Below are 21,201 nucleotides of genomic sequence, written 5' to 3'. Positions count from 1 at the left end.
TGAAAGATATACCTTATAAGAAATATGGCATTCAAAGATATAGTAGGAATATAGTAGGATAGACGTTCTTCCTAATAACATTTAATTTTATTATCACAAAAATAAGGTATGTGGAGTCCATGTAATTTGTATAATCCATCTAAAATACACATCTCTAATACGAAAACTGATTTAAGACAGAAATAATATTCTCATGGCAATTAAGGTTAATTTGTGAATTTAGTGATAGAGAAGGAGAACTATTCCATCTTAAAGAGAAAAATCAAAAGATAAGTCAAAATAAAAGATAAAAACCCTAGCAACAATGTTGCTTTAGGTAGAAACGTTAAAACATTAAAAAATGTTCATGCCTTGGTACAATCTACATTTGGTAGAGACCTTGATGAGTCAGTAAATTAAAGTGAGTGTTCAAATTTACTCATTATCTCGGACAAGGGAAGCATTAAAACTCCAACGCTATCTTACTACCCTGATGAGAGTTTTCTCACAGGGAATATGCTTGCATATAAGAAAATAGTGTGTTGTTTTATTGGTTATATTCAAAGATATGTTAAGGAGAGTCTGGACAACATCATTTCATTCAGTACTTAACTCATGTATAGACATGGTAGACATGGTGGCAATTCAGTCCTCATTCTCAATACATTTCCTCTCATTGAAATTTAGTTCACTCAGTTAATGAAACATTAAGAAACCTCAATGGTATAATTAAATTAAAATATAATTGTAATCATGTTAGCTTATTGTGATTTGACTTGCAATTTAACTGACAAATGATTGTCCAGTTTTGCACATTCATAACATCTCATTGAGAAGAGGAAAGCAGAGGACAGAAAGAGTTTACACAAAATGTTTACATAGAAAGTGGGAATATTTGAAATTCTCCTCTAGCAGAGGACAGAAAGAGTTTACACAAAATGTTTACATAGAATATGGGAATATTTGAAATTCTCCTCTATTTTTATACTTGTAATTCCCTTATATACATGTTTATTCAACATTGTGTAACAGTGCATTTCATGTTTGTGATTTTGTGTTTATTGGGAGGTGACTTGCCTTTGTTGGGAGAGAGTTGATTACTTGTTTGGCTCTAATGCATGTTCTGTGTTTTTCTTTATATAGGCAAGCTAGCTGTGGGACGTTTTTAAGGAGAGTTTATTGGTATAAATTTATCCTGGACTAAAGAAAATCACTATTCAAAATTATTCCCCAATGGCTTCTATTCAACCCTTGGGTTGTTAAGTTTCCTATAAACACAAGTGAAGAGGTAGGACTCATTTTCTTGTTGCCATGAGTTACTTTACCAAAGTAATCACGCTGACTGCACTCCCTGCACTTAGTGAAGGTGGGGCTAGAAAGTGCGGGCTCCAGTTAATTGAGCTGAGATTGCAGGACAAGGATGGAAACGATGGTGGGTGGTGGGTGACTCACCTGGGCTCACAGAAACAACTGTTACATTTTCAGAAATGTCATGAGCTAGTTTTAAGCATGGCAATTTTAAAAATTAAATTAAAGGAAAACAGATGTATTATAAAACAAGTTAATACATAGTTAAACCTCCTTTTCCAATTATTCCATGTTTTATACTACCCTGTTCACCCTGTGGTTAAATCCGTCCACTGAAACTGTGTGGGAGAAACCATGCACAGTATGGTGCCACTGTGTGTCATATTGCCCTGCTTCACATTAGCCACAGTAGGAGGAGTTACACCCGGCAGTCTGAAAACTCCACATCAGGGCTTGATGGATGGTTACTTTAACTATAATTAAGGAAGTGATGAAGAAATAAAATTCTGCCTGTATATTTTTAAAGTTTTCTGCCTAAAGATAATGCAGATTAAACTTAAAAGTGTGGTATGTCTTCAGACATTACATTACGAATAGCACAAAATACTGAAAAGTATTTAGTATTAGAAAAGTAATATCATATATAGTTCCATAAAGTTACTCTCAACAACAGTTAATGAGAAAAGCTCCAACATCTGTACGTCTTTGTTATGTTCATCTTTCTTATGTGAAAAAAAAACAAACGCCTGTTTATGGTGGAACTATACTCATGTAAGTTTCAACCCTTAGCTACAAACACAAGAAAACCTTGGCAAACATCAATGAAATATTCTGTGAAAATCAGATGGCTAAATTAAATTATCAAAAATATTTAATTTTTACTTGTAAATTGAGTGTTCTTACATATCTTTTACATTAGTAATATCTATAATAAATAAGTATATCTATCTATAATATGCTATATATATGTTACATATATGTATATGCTTTTTCCAACAACTAATTGTTAAACATTTGCCAGAATACTATATGTAATCCAATACATATTGGATTAGTTGTCTGGGCATAAATCCAGACAAGTTACCCAATATTATTTGTTCAAACTTATATCTCTCTGACCAATCCAAGATCCTTCTTAGAGAATCAGAAAATTATTGATAAAATACTGTATATCACAAACTCCAATAAAAATCCTTATCTCAATGTATATAACGAGGCTTGCAAACAAACTACCCAGAAGATATCTGGAATGCAATTTTGGTTCATTACATAGCATTGATTCATCTTTTTTCAATCTCCCTATTAAAATCAGCAAACCCCAAACAAAACAAGTAAACAAAAAGAAACTATGCTGAAATAATACGTATTGTTCAATAATGTACCAAATATCATGAAGAATTGCAAAAGAATAGGCCATAAAAAGTGATAAGTGGTAGCAAACTCACTCATAAATGTTTGAAAAAAAAAGAAAATGGCATTAGCTTCCATCCCATGCCCACCCTCCAACCTTATATCAGACAATTAGGCCTGGTAATAATACACAAATCATCACATTTGTTCCCCACAGAGATGCTTCTACAGAGAGCCTAATGATTTATCTCATTTTCTACACCCACTCAGGAGATTGTAGCTTCTGGTAACAATAGTTTTGAAGAAACAAGGGAGCAGAAAGTACTGTATTAAATAGTGATATGTAAGGTGCAATCAGGAACATGAGAAATGCCAGAGTCTTCCAGGCATAACTACTGGCAAAAACAGTAATGCAGACTGTTTAATGCCATTATAAACAAGCAGAGCCCAACATTTAGTAGACAAATTCGAATGAAATGTGAAAAACGGTGTTTAGCCAAAGGCATATGAGAAAAATACTTATCCCACAAATGGCACTCACATTTAAAAGCCCAAGAGTAAATGAACTACAGGTTTAACTAAGAGGGTTTAAAAATCTAAAATAAAACAAATTTTGAAAAGTCAGAAAAATAAGAAAAACAGAAGGAACTATTTTTAAGCTAGGAAACTGAAATCTAGTGGAAATGAATGATAAAATCAAAGTTAAAAATTGTTTAAAAATAAATAAATAAATGGGAAGAACCAAAACACTCAATGAAAGGGAAAAAATAGAATATATGGGAATAAACTCAACTAGTTGAGGCTTACAAAATTATAGTTTATTCTTGCTGTGTTTTTAGACTTTGATTTTCTGTAGCAGGTTCCCATAAAAACTAATAACTTCTAAATTTATCTCAAAATATTGGAAAAATTGAACAGACAAAGAAAAAAGATAGTTGTAAAATCGTCAACTATGAAGAATTTTGTTTGGAGCAGTAGATGAATATTTCAGAAAAGTAGGAACAACTGTTTGCTATGCAGGACCTCTAAGAAATGTCACAAAATGCAGCTGGAAAACATAAACATTGAGGGAGTGACTTGCTCTTTTATGGAAAAAAATAATGCATGATATTTTGCATTATTTTGCTCCCCCATGCATAGACTTAGAATCAGTGTCAATAGAATCAGTGATTATGGAAATACTGCATTTTAAGGTTGGATGAGTCATTTAAAGAAGAACAGACCTATGTAACTCAATTATTTTATTCATTATTTATTTAATAAAAGAGGTACAATCATCTCTGGAAACAGATTATTTGGGAACTTAAAGTTGCTTCTGGTGATCCCACAGGAATGGAGTTTATGGCCAAACATAAGTGAGAAAGAAGCAGATGATGCAGAAACTCATCTGAGGAAAAGATCCCAGCAGCAAACCAGCAGGCCAGGTTGGGTCTAAGCACAGCAAATGCTGATAGAGTCTCTATGTACTGAAGTAGCAGCAACATTTTGGTGGTGCTAGAAAATATCCTATTTAAAGTTTACCTTTCCATGTTAAAAATCCTTTCCAAAGCTCTCAATTCTTCTGTTAAGTGTATTATACAATATGGACTCAATGTCAGCTGCTTATCAATTCTCTTTGGATGGTGAAAGAAAATAGGCACCAGGGTGAGCAGCTGAGTTGCAGGGGGAAGATTATCTGAGAGGATCCTGGAGAAGCCTGAGGCCACAGCTTGGACTAAAGATCACACATGACAACACGGCCACGTAAGTGTTCTTTGGAAATCTCCTAAAAAACACGAAATGAACTGAATTACTTAGCAGTCAAGCAAGATGTTGTCCAGGTGGGTAGAAAAATTTGAGAAATTCAGGTAAATGTGAACTTAGACACTATTTCAATACTTTTTAAGACAGGAGCCTTTCTTTTGCTCTCTGTGATTTTTGTGTTATGAGTCTATGTTACTAAATTGTAAAATAACTTAATTACATGAAATACTTCTAGAGTTTTTACTTAAAATGTATTCTATTTAAAGATAAATTGCGGTTAATGTATCCATTCTTAGCATTATTTTTTTAAAAATAGATTAAAAAAAACTTGCAATGAAGTCAAAAAGCAGTTCTTAAAAGAAAAAATATATGTGGCTAACAAATATATAAAGTAATTAGTTAAGAAATGCATAAAACACAAACACATTTTACCCTTCTTAGCAGATTGATTATCATAAAAATAATGATAAATCCCAGTATAAGTCTATGCATGGGGGAGCATGCACACTCAAATATTCTAGAAGAAAACATATTTTCTATTTTTCACTGAAAAAAAATTTAGGAAAAGACTTAGCTGTATGCATTATCTTTTATACAAACAGCCCGTGGGAATAATTGAAAATGTTTTATTACAAAGAATTTTTGGAATCGTTGTTTAGAAGAGCCAAATACAACATGATGTAGGTGTCCTGCAAGTATAAGTCAAACACTAGATACTCAATGCAGTTGTCTTCATTGTGAATCACTGAAGTATTTGATTGACACAGATGTACTTCTAATATATTTCAGTAGAAAAATTGGTTACAAAATAATTTTCTGTTATCCTATTGGTACATGTAACAATTTTTGCTTTTTGATTATAAATTCTCTACACTGAAAATAATTTTTAAAATTAAAAGTTAACATTTCAATTTAGGACTATTTACACATTTAGATATATAATGTGTGGGATGTATAACTATTCATCTCTTATCTTATTACTATTTTTAGTTTGATTAATGTCAGTTGTTATATGAAACTTCACATACATTTTTATGTACACCTTATTTAAGGCATGTCTACCATTAGGTTCAGAGAGTACCCCAAGGATGGTGGTCATAGTTGATTACACAGTCATGGTTGTCTAAGAAATCCTCACATGACATACAATCCTTCAAGTTTTAACTCTACAAGCCCAGAGTATCAAGCATGCATTGTATTGCTGTAACTCATATTTTCATGCTAGCTGTCATATTGCCAATAATGCCAAGAACATCCTTAAATTTAAAACAGTAAAATTAACCCCAGTTTTCATAAGTGGACTCTGAGCGAAGGATCGAAGGGTAAGCTTTGAAGGTGGAAAAGTTAGAAAGTGGCCCAGAGGAAGGAAGGCAGCCCACATAGGGATGTTAATAAGGTGTGCTGGGGACAGCTAGTATCAATGGTGGTACTGTCTCACCTCTGTGACTTATGTGTACTGGCTGAGCCAATCCTAAATTCTTAGACTCTGGCCTTACCTCGAATTGGTAAATGCCTCTGTGGATAGGTGCAGAGCCTCAACTGCCCTGTAAACGATTCTCTCCTTTGGGTGCTTCTGAAGTTCTCTGAAATCTTTAAGCCTATAATTCATCCAGCTTGTCTTTGAGTGAGAGCATTGGCCTGCCACAGACTCTACCTTTCTACCCATAAGCAAAAAAATTTTCATCCTACTCATGCTAATTGGAATCTTGGGTCTGTCTTCTGATTTTATAAGACATACTGCAATTGTCTTCATTTTTTTTTGTGGTATGTTCCTTAAACTAGTCTAATCATATTTATTGAATTCATGACCATAGGTTAAATTTACCAATTTGCAAATAGCTAATAATAAGGCTAATAAATGGATTTGTACAGTCTGCTTGCCTTATTTTTCCTAGCAATTTCTTTAGGTTGTTAAATTTCACTCTCTAAAATAAAGCAATTTAAAGCAGATTATCCCACTTCTTCATAGCTATGAACCATTGATGGTGTATTTTATTGACTGTTACTTGTTACTTGGTAGTTTTGTTGATCATGGAATATTCATCACTGTTCTCACTATTTGATTTCAAAGGGCACTGAATCAGCCCCTCGCAATATTATGCCTTTTGTATGGATCATAATCCATGCGTCATCCTGTGAGGCCTCTTATCTGTCTTTCAGTATTTGAATCGGGAAACGAAATTGTTGTACATGCAATTTAGCAGTTGAACCATAAACAAACTTACTACCCATACCTTTGGATTTTTCCAAAGATACTAAGATATTAATATTAAGACCTCTTCCTAAACAAATGCTAACCTTTTATTTCTCTTAATAAACTTAATAAAAGAGTGCTCTTTTAAAAACACTCCAAAGTCTCTGTTTTGTCCTACCATATTTTTTCCAGATCAGGCTCTCTGTACTTCAGAAACCCCTCTTGCAAATTGCTCATTCTCTGTAAGTTAAAAAAGTTCCATCTTCAATTTTGAAAAATAACATTATTTTACTTCCATAGGGGAGTATGACTGCTAGTAATTGTGAAAGGTGTGAGAAAATTAAATTTCTCCCAGCATTTAAGCTAACCAACTAGCCTGCCATTCAGTTTAGTGAAGACACAAGATTCCTGAATCAAAGACAAAAAGACTATAAGACTCACAGGAAGAGCAGTGGTGGAATCGCAGGCCTGATGCTCAGTGTTCATGCTGGTTCCTGGCTCCCTAAGTGTAACACAGAGGCCCAGCCGGGACATGTGGTGGGCAGTATTTCTGGAATGGAACACTGAGCTGAGGGATTTGTCACTTTTACAGTGAATAAAAACAAACATCATCTTTGTTGCCTAGTCCTTCAAGTTTGCTCTGTGGAAACACAACTCTGAGGCAGGGTCCAGATCAAAATCAGCCCCATCTTGCTTTCTGGGAATAATGGGCAAGAATGAGCAGAGATACTCAAGGTTCCCAGCAGACGGTACCTCCCATGAAATGCTTCTAGTTCCACAGACTGGAGAAAAGAAAATTAAGGAGAAGGTCCTCCCTCTGAGCTAGAGTTTGCTTTTCTCCTATACATTGAGGGTAAACATTTGGGTTTTTAAAGGAACATCCAACAATATAAAGACATTAAGTAATTTGCCTATGACTACAAAGCTACAAGTAGGCAAAGAATAAATCCAAGCATTTCTTAATCTTTATCCTCCACTCTCTCCAAAAGTAAATCTGGATGAATAAATACAGAAAAAGAAGAGGCAGAAAGCTACATGAAGTCATTTCTTTTTGTTTTGATTTTTACTTCAACATTACTTCTATTTTCCATATTCTCTAAAGTTTCTGACAACTTTTGACCTTGGCTAAATCCTCTCCAAAAAGATAAAATTATGCTATGGCCCCAGAACATTTGCTGCCACCCAGAAGTCACTTACAATCAATTTAGTAACTGATGTTAATATCTGCTACGTGTACCGATGTGGATTTGTCATCAGCATATATATCATCAGGCTTTCAACCTTGGGAGGGTGACAGTGATCTTACCAGGGGCATGTGAAATATACCTGTTTTATTGTCAGGTAGTTTATAAACATAGTAAAAACCATTTTGTTTGGACACCTTATCTACTTTTAACTCCCGAAAGCAATGTTTCTAGTATTTTCTGAAAGAAATTTTGAGGGAAGTAACCAGTTATTTGGTGCAATTACGATCAATGTCAGCACATGCTCCTATAGCACATGTGAATTATTAAGCTTATTATGATTTTCTAAGTAAGAATAAGAGAGTGCAATATATTTAGAGATATTTTAATATTTAAAATTTTACGTTTTGGTGAGATTTGGGTAACACAGCAATAGAACTGTGAATACCTCTTTTTATCTGGCCATTGTTACCATGTTTTATGGAAAGATTAATGCCCCCTATACTTTCTCAACTATCTTTCTTGTGGTTTCATCCTTGTGAAACATCCTTCTGATGTCAACTGATTGCAGTATTCAGTGTGTTTGAGGTTCTAGGAAATCATGATCATTCTCATAACTTCTGCCTTCATTCTGTTATCTCGACCTTGAGTGGAACTATCATCTATTTAGAAATGTTTTGATTCCATAAGGAATTATATAGAATTTGGGGCCAAGGGTGGGATGTTGTAGATAAAGGTCCTAAAATGTAAAACAAGCTGATTTAAGGTTTTCTCTGGGTGTCTCCTTTAATTTTGAACTGTAGTTGTCTTTACACATGTGCAGTATCTTATAGCCCATATCCATTCCTTAATCAGATAAAAATTTTTCTGTCTCAAAAAAAAACAGAGCTCCTGGAACAATGATACTGTTATTCTTGACCCTGTCGAGAGAATCTTCATGCATCTATAATGTGAGAAGGAAATTCACTCTGCCCCTGAATCCCATGTGACTTGGCAGCTGCTGGCCTCTTCCTTAGGGCAGAGGAAGACAAATCTGTCCATGTCTCTCCCGCTGACGTTCTTCCCACTGTTGTGAAAATGTAACATTCTTTCTATCTGAATATTTGAGTGTTATGGACTAAAAATGTGTTTATCCCAAAATGTAAATGTGAAATTCATAAGCTCCATAAAAGTTTTTTAAAGGAATAAATGTGTTAGATAATCTATTTTGAGGAAGTCGTTTTCCATTTTTACAAAGGGCAACAAAACTTACAAGTTAATTAAGCCAAATTGTTTAGCAGAAAGAAGAGCAAACTTTTCTGAAGAAGCGTTAAAATTGTCAGTGTAACAAAATTTTCTCCAATAAAAATGTAATCAATTCAAAATTATGAACATGATTATGTTTACAAAAATGGTTATGAGGTGTACCCTGGAGAAATAGTCAGCTATTGAAAATTCCCTTCAGTTACCAATATCTATAAATATAGGAGAATTAGGTCAACCAGATGTCAATGGAAATCCGTGCTTCCACAATCACTCTTATTATAGCCAAAAGGCAACTCGGTCCCAGAATCTATATTTATTAAATAGTCCTAATAAGTAAGCCAACAGACTCCCGCTGGAATTTATTTTACTCAGATTTCTTGAGGAAATAAGTGCTTTAAAATATTTAACTGAATATATTTTGGAATAGTTTTTCTGTTACTATCATATCACCATTACCACATGCATGACACAATTAGGGCATGGTGGAACCTGTTTTATATCCATGGACATGCCTTAGATCAGTTAGTAACTGGCTGCTAGTACGGTAGAAAGCCTATCCATCCCAAAGTCTAAACAGTGCTGAGAAATTTTTGTCTTCTATTTAAAGTTAATGTAATAAAATAGCTTTTTCCTCTCTCTGGAAATCTATTCTAGAATATCAAAAGTGATTAAAAAATTGATTTCAGTGAAATTAGGAAGAATCAAGCAATAAACTCTAGGAAACTTTCAATAACAAAAGATTATTCCAGGAGAATATGAAAAAAATACTGAAAAGAACAATCAAATGGGAAAGGAATATATGGGCACAGAGGATAAATGCAAATGTGTTTAAAAAGAAGAAATTGATTTATCATACCATTTGCTTTTAAGAGAGCAAGTAAATTAAGACTATAAGAGATACTGTTGAATTTGGTAATTCAGTGAAGGGATATAAATAGATTCATATTTTTTTTTTAATTGAACAAATATTTATTAAGTACCTACTTTGTGCTAGGCATTGTGTGAGGCACCCTCACTGTGTGCTGTTCGCACATCACAATCATCTGCTCAGAAATTAAAACCAAGGAAAGGAACACTGTCGCAACCACACAAACTGGAGACAGGGGCAAGTATCACAGAGGCAGGCGATTCCCGGGCCAAAAAATGCACTCACCAGGAGCTTGTTTTCCATCTCTCAATAAGCCTCCACTAAACAGTAGTTTCAAAGCCTCTCAACGTTGATGGAGAGGAATGTTGATCTCTCTGTGCCCCCCGGGGCTGGTGCCTGGTGGACATTCAAATACTCTGAATGCTATTCAATAAAAGGAGCCTAATGGCCTGGTGTCAAGAATATCAGTATTTGGATTAGAAAATGCATTTTTTCAGTTCATATGGTTGCAACAGCCCTTATGAAAGATGTGAACACCCCTGCCCTGACTGCGTAAATGTTAAAGAGTCAATAATGACAGTTCAAGTTCAGCAACATGCAGGAAATTCATGCAGGATTTTGGTAAATCTTTAGAAATGTTGTGCAACTAGAAGTTTTTTTAGAGTACACTCTGTGTCTTGTAAAAAAGTAAAGGACATATCTAGTTATTGGAAAAAAGGATTGAGAGCCACACACGAAAATGTAGACTGCGTTATGCATAGTGATGGCATTAAATACACATGAAAGAAAACAAGAAGCTTAAAGTTAGAAATGAGAAACCTGCGTAAAAGATAGAACCATTCGCACAATCTAGAAAAAAACATGTCTGATGACTCAGTAAAACAATGAAGACTGTTGCTACTGTTTAAACTATAGGTTAAATACAATAAAATTTACCATGAGAAATCGAAACTCTGATCTTGTATGTTAAATTGGTCTGAAGTTTGAATTTATATTGCTTATTTAGAGGAAAATATTGCAAGCTAAGGAACTTAAACCCGGAAGACGGGAAAGCAGAAGATGCTGCCTAAGGCCAGCAGTATAGGATCCCTTAACCATTCACACAAAACCACATCACTGAATTAGTTCTAAGGGTAACCAGTTACAGAACAATAACTACAACAAATCAAAATCTGCTCTTTTATTGTTTTTGAAAAAATTTTAATAACATTTAAAAAAGCTGATATACCAAGTATTGGACATATTAGAATTAGAAAAATAACCAATAAAAATGTTAAAGATGAAAATGGCGTCCCTAACATATCAACAATGAACATTTTAAAACTTTGACATAAGAAAGTAAAGAGAGAGGGGAAATAGCAGAGTGGGGCACTCACAGAATAGATCCCTCTAATAAACAACCATAGGCTCGGAAACACTACTAGTATCAACTTTCATAGAACTCAAGAATCTAAAACTCTTATTTTACTCATGTTGCCCAGACTGGAGTGCAATGGCACGATCTCAGCTCACTGCAACCTCTGCTTCCCAGGTTCAAGCGACTTTCCTGCATCATCCTCTGGAGTAGCTGGGGTTACAGGCATGCGCTACCACTACTGGCTAATTTTGTATTTTTAGTAGAGATGGGGTTTCACCATGTTGGTCAGGCTGGTCTCGAATTCAAGTGATCTGCTTGCCGTGGCCTCCCAAAGTGCTGGCATTACAGGAGTGAGCCACAGCACCCAGCCCTAATCTAACACTTAACAGCAAGCAGAGAACTGATCAATAGAGAAAAGGAGAACTGCTCAGTAGAGAAAAGGATAACTGATTTTAGGTGTGAGATTACTGTAACACTTTCATCCACCTGCCTACCATCATTCATTTACTGGGGCAGTGGCAGCAACTATGGCGAGGGCTTCCTGGATTTCTGGTGCTGCTTGCTGTTGCCGGCACAATGAAAAGGGCTTTGCTCTTAAAATGCTATGGTTGGCAGGGCTCAGTGGCTCAAGCCTGTAATCCTAGCACTTTGTGAGGCCGAGGCAGGCGGATCACTAGGTCAAGAAATCGAGACCATCCTGGCGTACATGGTGAAGCTCCATCTCTACTAGAAATATAAAAATTAGCTGGGTGTGGTGGTGTGCGCCTGTAGTCCCAGCTACTTGGGAGGCTGAGACAGGAGAATTGCTTCAACCCGGGAGGCAGAGGTTGCAGTGAGCCGAGATTGTGCCACTGCACTCCAGCCTGGAACCTGGCAACAGAGCGAGACTCTGCCTAAGAAAAAAAAATGCTGTGGTTACGTACTTTCACATGTCTGCTGTTTCCCAGAGACTACCACAGAGGATGACCTTTGTTTTGCTGCTCCTCCCCTCTAACTAGGGCAGTGGTAGTGTCTGTTGAAAGATATAAATACATATTTTCTGTACCCACCTATGCCAAGAGATGGCAGATGGGGCAAGTGGTATGAAGACTAAAGTCTGTTGAGTAGAAGACGGCAATAAAATAGGTCTCTTATGGAATTAAGGGCTCTGAAGAAAGAGTGTGATGCATAAGCCCAGGACGGCATGCATGCTCAGAAAGGATCTGTGAAGACGTAGACATGCATGTCTGGCAGATATGTGGGCTTTGCTCAAGCAAAGCGTGAAGAAAAAGGGAGGGCTGTAGGCAGCCTGCTTAGCATTGAGCAGTATCCCAGCCCAGCTGTATTAGAATCATGCTGTAATGACACAATGACAAGCAGAGTAACATCTTCTCTCTCTCTCTCTCTCTCTTTGCCTCTGTCCCTTTCTCTCTCTCTCTCTTCTTCCAGGCATTTAAGAATATCTTTCTTGCCTTTTCAACTCCGACCCTGGACCTTACAGTCGTCGCAATGTTGATGCCTAAGAAGAACCGGATTGCCATTTATGAGCTCCTTTTTAAGGAGGGAGTCATGGTGGCCAAGAAGGATGTCCACATGCCTAAGCACCCAGAGCTGGCGGACAAGAACGTGCCCAACCTTCATGTCATGAAGGCCATGCAGTTTCTCAAATCCCGAGGCTACGTGAAGGAACAGTTTGCCTGGAGACATTTCTACTGGTACCTTACCAATGAGGGTATCCAGTATCTCCGTGATTACCTCCATCTGCCCCCAGAGATCGTGCCTGCTACCCTACGCCACAGCCGTCCAGAGACAGGCAGGCCTCGGCCTAAAGGTCTGGAAGGTGAGCGACCTGCAAGACTGACAAGAGGGGAAGCTGACAGAGATACCTACAGATGGAGTGCTGTGCCACCTGGTGCTGACAAGAAAGCCAAGGCGGGGGCTGGGTCAGTAACCAAATTCCAGTTTAGAGGCGGATTTGGTCGTGGACGTGGTCAGCCACATCAGTAAAATTGGAGAGGATTATTTTGCATTGAATAAACTTACAGCTAAAAAAAAAAAAAAAGAATATCTTTCTTAGGACAGGTCACTGGCTGATGACTCAGATAATGGAGTAGACTTCTATGAATCCAGATGACAAGAGCTATATTCTTTGCAATAAAAGTTTGGAAAAGGTCTAAAACACATGTATGATCACACACCTGAACAACCAGAAACAGTAAATTTTGAGAAAGAGGGAAAATCTGATTTTCAGAGTTTTGACATTACAGTATTCAAATGCCCGGTTTTCAACAGTAAAAGTCATGCAAAAAAACAAAAATATGGCCAATTTAAACGAAAAGTAGAAATTGCTGGAAATTGTTCCTAAGTATAACCAGACATTAAAATTACTAGATAAAAACTTTAAACCAACTTTCTTAAATATGCTCAAAATGCTAAAGAAAACCATGGACTGAAAGTGAGAAGAAACCTGTAAAATGATATATGAACACAATTAGTTTATTGATAAGAGAAAGAAATGACTCAAGTAGAAATTAGGGAGCTAAAAATTGTAAAAAATAAATCAAAAATGCACTAGAGGTGTTTAACAGCAGAATGAGCAGAAAGAATAAGGACTCAGTGAACATGAAGACTAGATAAACGTTCCAGCTTGAGGAACAGAAAGAAAAACGAATGAAGAAAATTAAACAACGCCTAGGGAACCTGTGGCATGACCCCAAGGACACCAACACAAGTGTTATTGGAATTTCTGAAGGAAAAGAGAGAGAAAAAGGATAGAAAGAACATTTGAAAAAAATAATAGCAGAAAATGTCTCAAATTAGATAAAATACATGAATCTGGCTATCTGCAGAGCTCAACAAATTTCAAGGATGAATTTAAATAAATCCACACATTTTCAGCTTAAAATATCATACCAGTTCTGGAGTTCTGTGTGACTTCCTGCATTAAGGAATGATGTTTGGCATAATTCAAAATAATACTTAAGAAAATGACATTTTAAACAAACTGATGTATCAAGGAACCATTGATTGATCCCTCAGATTCTACCTTTACTTCTCCGACTTCTTAAAACTATCATATCCTCTTGAAACCAAATTAACCAAATTCTAAGAGGAGTGGCTTGGTTGATCTCCTGTTTATGCAAATATAGGAATTTAAAATATTCCTACACTCTTCACGTTTTGAAATAATCCTTAGTCAGAAAAAGCGTTATCATGGCCTAAATGGATTCACTGATATGAGGGTCCCACTAAAACCTAACCCTTCACCCCTGAGAATAAAAAGTCTGAGAAGACTTTTGAGGTGGCCCTCATCAAGATCTGCTAACAGAAAAAGCATCTTAAGGTTCACAAAGAGGCACATTTTCTGCCGTCATCACCACAAGGACGGTCCTGTTTCTGGGGCACAGTCGCTGCACTAGGATCCCTACTTCATTTTCCTAAAGCCTGCGTTTCCTGCAACACATCACTTTATGTCAGGAATGCCAGCATGCTATCTGAGTTTTGTATATTGTCCTCACACAAAGTCTGTTAACCCAAGTTCATTTATCTAAATTTACTGACTCCAAATATTTTATTTTTACTAATTAAAACCAACATTTCCCTCCACCCACACACTAAGTTCTTCTTTTAATACTACCAATGCAACAGTGACCTTATCTTACTTAATGCTTCCCTCTAGACGTTTGGAAATAATATGTATTCTCCTTAGATGAAATGAGGTCCTGAGATGAAGGTATAATTTGGCTAAGAGGGGCAGGAAAGGTCTCATTTAACATGTGCATACAATTATTAGACAAAACAAGAGTGAACAAAAATTTGCACTCATTTTTATGTTATTGCCAAGCCATCCTACTTATTCTATTTGACAGTTTTAAAATCTTCTACTTGAAATATCTAAATTAATAGGCATATGTGCTCAGGTATGTAATTACTCACAGAAAAAAGACTAAACACACCCAAATGTAAGTACTAATTGTATCTGCTTCTAAGAAGTAAGTTTTAAATAATTTTGTAATATAATTGCCCCTTAATTTCTCTCTTTTACGTTTTCCAAAATAACATATACATTGATAGATAAAAGAGCTATTAAAAACTATTATATAAAATAATATATTTCTAGCATTATACTTAAGACATACACTCAATAAAATGATTAGAATGAATACTTTTGGTAGATAAGATAATATGCTCTTTTCAAACTCCTTATCTTTTGTATATGTATTTTTTCACAACGAAAAACATAAACTTTAATATAAAATAAGAGGTAGCCGCACTGATGCCACTTTATACTTATTACCCCAGATTCTCTGAGGTGTAGCTGCAGAAGATCATGACAATGACACTCAGAGGCCAGACAATGAGAGCTCCTTGGGAATTACACTTTTCAGACATATTTTTATACCTATATAGAATTCCTTGGTTTTTACTGCCCAGAAATAGAAGATTCTCTGTCTTTACTTTATTTGGTGATACTGTCTTGCCTTACTTCTCCTGATCCAATATAAAGTTTCTTATCGCCTCTTTAAATGGTTTAAGATGACATATAAAAATCACTTGCTGGAATGTCTTTAGGATACATTAAGTAATTTAACCAACTTCATTTAATGTCAAATGATTATAATATTTCCTAAATATAATAAATATTTTGAGTTGATGCCTTTGTATTTCTCTCTCTCTCTCTCTCTCTCTTTCACACACCCACACACACACACACACACACACACACACACACATATGTAATGTCTCAAGATTTAGATAAGTGCATACTCCCATCACCAAAAAAAAAAAGGATATCATACTAGACAAATGATACTATAAACTGGATTATCTTCCAGTGCTCCAGCTGTCAATAACTCTCATTCACAATCTTGTGCAGAAATGATTTAACAATTTTCCAGGAAAAGTACATTTTGCCTTCCATCTTCTACTGAATGTGTAATAGATTAGTCCAGGAGAATATTCTCACACTAACGTCGAAAGGGAATCTTTGCTTACAGTGTCCTCCTTCCATAAACCAACGTGGAGATCTCATTTCTCACCTGACTCTAATGAGACTTCTGACTCTATGATTATTTGTACTTTGCCATTATTCATTATTTGAAAATATGTAATACATTAAAATATACATTTATTTTAAGATTTTATACCAAATATGTTTCTTGATTTAGCTTCTTGTTACTGAGAACTGCACACCCAGCCCAAATGGGTCCATCTAACTGTTCCAAACTAAGAGACTAGATCAAACTCTAGGATGGCCGCTGTCAGCTCCAGGCCATGACCTCAGATGATCCCAGCTCCCTTAACATGCCAGGTCTGTTCTAGCCAAAAGCCTGACTATAGGTCCCTGACCTTTATCTTAGAACATTTACATCAGTAAACATGCAATGTATATTCTGAACTACTAGAATGTACTTGTAACCTTTCTCTGCTCTTTGAGATATAAATCTTCTGCAATCCAAAATGATTTTTAAGGACCTTAGAAGCATTCCTTACAAATGTCATCATTAAGAATAGAACCCTCTTCTTGGCATCTTTCTGGGAAGGCTGGAGACTGACTTTGATAAACACCAATTAGCAGATGTTGACAATCTAATCACACTGACCAACTAACCCCCTTTAATGTCTTTCAGAGCTTTTAATTTAGTGTGTCCCAGTATTTACAAAATTCTCATCTCTTGTTACAGTGAAGGTGAGGTTAGACATTGTAAGAAATAGACTTCAATTTTTTGAAAGTGGGGATTTGAACTCTCTGAATATGGAATCTGATATCATTTCCTTGGGAGATAGTTTTTTTTAAATAATTCTGGTTTCTCTCCAAGTCTGCTGAGCAACTACAAAAGAATTTGCATAAAAACAGCCCTGGAAGCTAGAGATAATGTCTCCCTAAAGATAGAATCCTGACAACACTTGGGTTAATGAAATCTCCCTCCTTTCTCTAGGAGATAGTTACATTCCAGCATAGTTTGCTTAATTGCTCTAAAATCTTACAGGATAAGCCCTGCTAAGTTTTAGACTTCCTTGGGACCTGTAGTCCCCTTCGCCTTTCTGATTTCTCCACTTTAGAATGCAAGTGTTTATCCTACTGCTGGTCCCACCCTTGCATTTTGGAATTCACAAATCTGTTGTCTGGTTTCACAGCTAGAGAAAAATTTGGCCTCAGGATGAATAATGCCTTCATATCATTCACACTTGATTTTGATGATACTTAGATGAGACATCCACTTAAATTTGATGCTGGAATGGGTTAAGCATCAAATGGGTCTGTTGGGAATGAGTAAATAAATGCATTTTGCATGTGAGAAGGACAAAAACTTTGTGGTGCCAGAGGATTGAGTGGCATAGGATGAATTGTGTCCCTTGAAAATTACTGTGTGCAAGTTCTAACTCCCAATACTTCAGAATGTGACTGTATTTGGAGATAAGGTCTCTAAAGAGGTGACTAAGTTATAATGAGTTCATTAGGGTGAAGTGTAATACAGTATGATTGGTGTCCTTATAAGGAGAGGATATTAGGATGCAGACGGGTACTAAGTAAGACCATGTGAAGATGTAGACAGGAAATGGCCATTTACAAGCCAAGCACAGAGAACTCAGAAGACATCACCCCTGCTGACACCTTAATGTCAATTTCTAGCTCTAGAACTGTGAGAGAAAAAAAGAATTCTGCTGCCTGGTCTGTGGTACATTGTCATTATAGCTAAATACAGCTAAACATATCTAAATATTGCAAACTAATGCAATATTTAAGAAGTTATGATAGTTCATAAAATGTCATATGTTAAATGAAGTCAATAAATCATGTTTTAAATGTTATGGGGAGAAGGGATGATGTTCAAGGAGGCTGAGTAGGAGATTTCGGATGCTCCCTTCCCCCAAATTACCAGGTAGACATGGATTAACTTTCTTTGTGAGAAATCCAGTAAGTGTTTGAACTCCTGCACATTCCGAGAGTGAGACAATACCCATATTGAAACTGAAATAAAAATCTGAGACACAATCTCAATATAAACCCCATCCCTTGCACAGGACATGCTGTCAGGATGGAGGTCACAACTTCAGTGTTTCTCTAAGGAGTGAAAGGTTGAACAACACATCTAGCACCGCAAATTTTCCAGCTGCTACTTAAGGCTCTGGCTTCTCATTTGCCTGTTTCTGAAAGCCAGGGAGTCCAGGATTCACTAGTCCTCCAGGGACTACAAGTAGCCAAAGGATAGTTCTGAACAGAAGTGCAAGCACTCACTGTGGCTGATCCCTTCAGCTCAGCACTGTGCACAGAGACTAACATGCAGGTCCTCATTTCTGATTGGGGGTTATATACATATCTAGTGCCTTATTTTCCAGCTGCTGCCAAGGATCTGGTTTCTAACTCTCCTGTTTCTGGGAGCTAATGGAATATGCAATCACTATTCCCCAGAAAGTCCGAATGAGTGTATGGAGGCACTTCCTCTTGCTTGCTCCAAGCCTGCTCGAGCAATAAAACTAATCCTTCTAGTTTCTCCCTGTAAGGCATTTTACTACACATCTGGCCCCCCTACTTCTCCAGTAGGGACTAACAGAATGGCTCCCAACCTGCCTATCTCCAAGAGCTGATGAAGCCTGGCATTGCCTAGGCCCCTGAGGGCTTCAGAGAGGAAAGAACTGGTTTAAAAGAGAGTGCACTCTGAACAAGCATGTAGATATTTGTCACAGCTCTCCTCTCCAGCTGAGCAGAAAGTAAATGAGGAAGAATTGCAGCTCCCAATTTCTATGCAGAGAAAAGGTATTAGAACACACATCCATCTAGAGCCCCAACTTTTCTGGCTTCTATTAAGAGACTAGCTCCTATCTTGCCTGTCTCAGGGTACCAATGGGACATGAAATACTCTAAAATCCAGGGGCTGCTAAAAACAAAGGTGGTAGCTGAGACCAGAACAGACATTTGAGAGCTACCAGAATTTTTATGTAGGCTGATTGATGAGGGAGTCTTCTTTTTTAAAAGGCCAGTATGTGAAAACTAAGAGGGGTCATTGTTTTATCTAATGCACTGATGCATTAGACAAAGAAAATAAAAGAAAAATAAAGAAATAGGTTCCAAATAATAAAAACTGGTAAATGCCCATAAACCAATTCTAAAGAAAATGATATATGGGAATTACCAAACAGAAAACAATATGCATAAGTGTGTTCACTGAGGTCAGGAGAACAATGCATAAGCAAAACAAGAATTTCGGAAAAGTGGTAGAGAATATTGGTAAGTACCAAACAAATTATAGAGCTGAAGAATACAATAAGTAAACTGAAGAATTCAATAGAGAGGTTCAACAACAGAATACATTAGTAGAAGAAAGGATTATGAACACATGGACAGATGATTTGAAGTCATCTATTCAGTGCAACAAAGAAAATATAATTAAAAAGTGTGAAGAAAGCCTATGAACTTACAGGACATCAACTAGATCAGTATCAGAAGAGAGAGAAATAAGAAGAAAGCTTATTTAAAAAAAAAAAATGGCTGAAAGCTTCCCAATCTGGAAAAGAAAAAGGTTATTAGATTTAGGAAACCCAGAGGACACCAAAAATCTGAACTTAAAAAACCCATACCAAAATACATTATAATCAGACTGTCGAAAGAGTCAAGGAGAGAATTTTGAAAGCAGCAAGAAAAATTTGACTTGTCCCATACATGGGAACCTCTATGACACTATCAGTGCATTTCCCAGTGGAAATATTGCATGGCAGAAAAGAGTGCAATGAGATAAATCGTTTCTTCCGATAAAAACAAAGAAAAAGAAAAACTTCCAAGAAAGGATACCATCCCTGGCAAGGCTGTCCTTCAAAAATGAAGGGGAGATAAAGGCTTTCTCAGACAATCAAGAGCTAAGTAAACTCCTCACTACTTGACTTGACTTACAAAAAGTTAATGTTTCAAGTTGACCTCAAAGGACAACTAAAAAGCAACACGATAGCATAAAAAAATGATAAAACTTGTTTGTTAGGGTAAATATATGGACAAGTAGCAGGATACTGTATTACTGTAACAATGGCAGAACATCACTTTTAATTCTAGTGTAAAAGTTAAACATAAAAATATTATTTTGACTCAGTGAAACTGTGCTAATAACTATTACACACTTTACATGCTACGTCACAATTTTCATATTGTGACGTAGCATGTAAAGTGCCTGTGGGAGTAAATTGGTACAGTCTTCGTTTGAAAGTGAAGTTGTTATCAGCTTAAAACAGACTGTTATAGCTATATTTCATGTAAGCCATAAGAAACCATGAAGAAAGTACTCGTGGAGGTAATACACACACACACACACACACACATACACACACAGAAGTAATTCAGTATATTGATACAAAAAAATTAAAAACCAAACAAATGACAAAATACTAAAAAAAATAGCCAGAGAAAAATAAGGGACAAAGGAACAAGACAAACATAAATTAATTAATAACAGAGCAAGAGTAAATCTTTCTCTATCAATAATCACTTTAAAAGTAAATAAACTAAACTTCGCAAATAAAAGGCAGAATGTCTAAATGGACAAAAAAACAGGAGACCCAGCTATTTGCTTTCTACGAAAATGAAACTTGAATTTAAAGACAGGCTGAAAGTGAAGAGACAGAAACATACATTCCATGTGAATGGTAAACAAAAGTAAGCTGAGTAGTAAGACTTACATCAGACAATGTAGATTTTTTTTTTTTTTTTGAGACGGAGTTTTGTTCTTGTTACCCAGGCTGGAGTGCAATGGTGCAATCTTGGCTCACCACAACCTCCACTTCCTGAGTTCAAACAATTCTCCTGCCTCAGCCTCCCAAGTAGCTGGGATTACAGGCATGCACCACCATGCCCAGGTAATTTTTTGTATTTTTAGTAGAGACAGGGTTTCACCATGTTGACCAGGATGATCTTGATCTCTTGACCTACTGATTCACCCGCCTCGGCCTCCCAAAGTGCTGGGATTACAGGCTTGAGCCACCGCACCCGGCCCGACAACGTAGATTT

General features: G+C 36.3%; 1 pseudogene; it reads left to right on the top strand.

Annotated features, from left to right (window-relative positions):
• Positions 1 to 12,697: 12,697 nt before the first annotated feature.
• On the top strand, positions 12,698 to 13,229 carry LOC100408661 (ribosomal protein S10 pseudogene; annotated as a pseudogene).
• Positions 13,230 to 21,201: the final 7,972 nt, after the last annotated feature.

The sequence above is a fragment of the Callithrix jacchus genome, chromosome 11 (assembly GCF_049354715.1).
Source record: "Callithrix jacchus isolate 240 chromosome 11, calJac240_pri, whole genome shotgun sequence".
NCBI lineage: Eukaryota > Metazoa > Chordata > Mammalia > Primates > Cebidae > Callithrix > Callithrix jacchus.
Note: the sequence above shows the minus strand (reverse complement) of the source record. Positions and strands in the feature narration are given on the sequence as shown.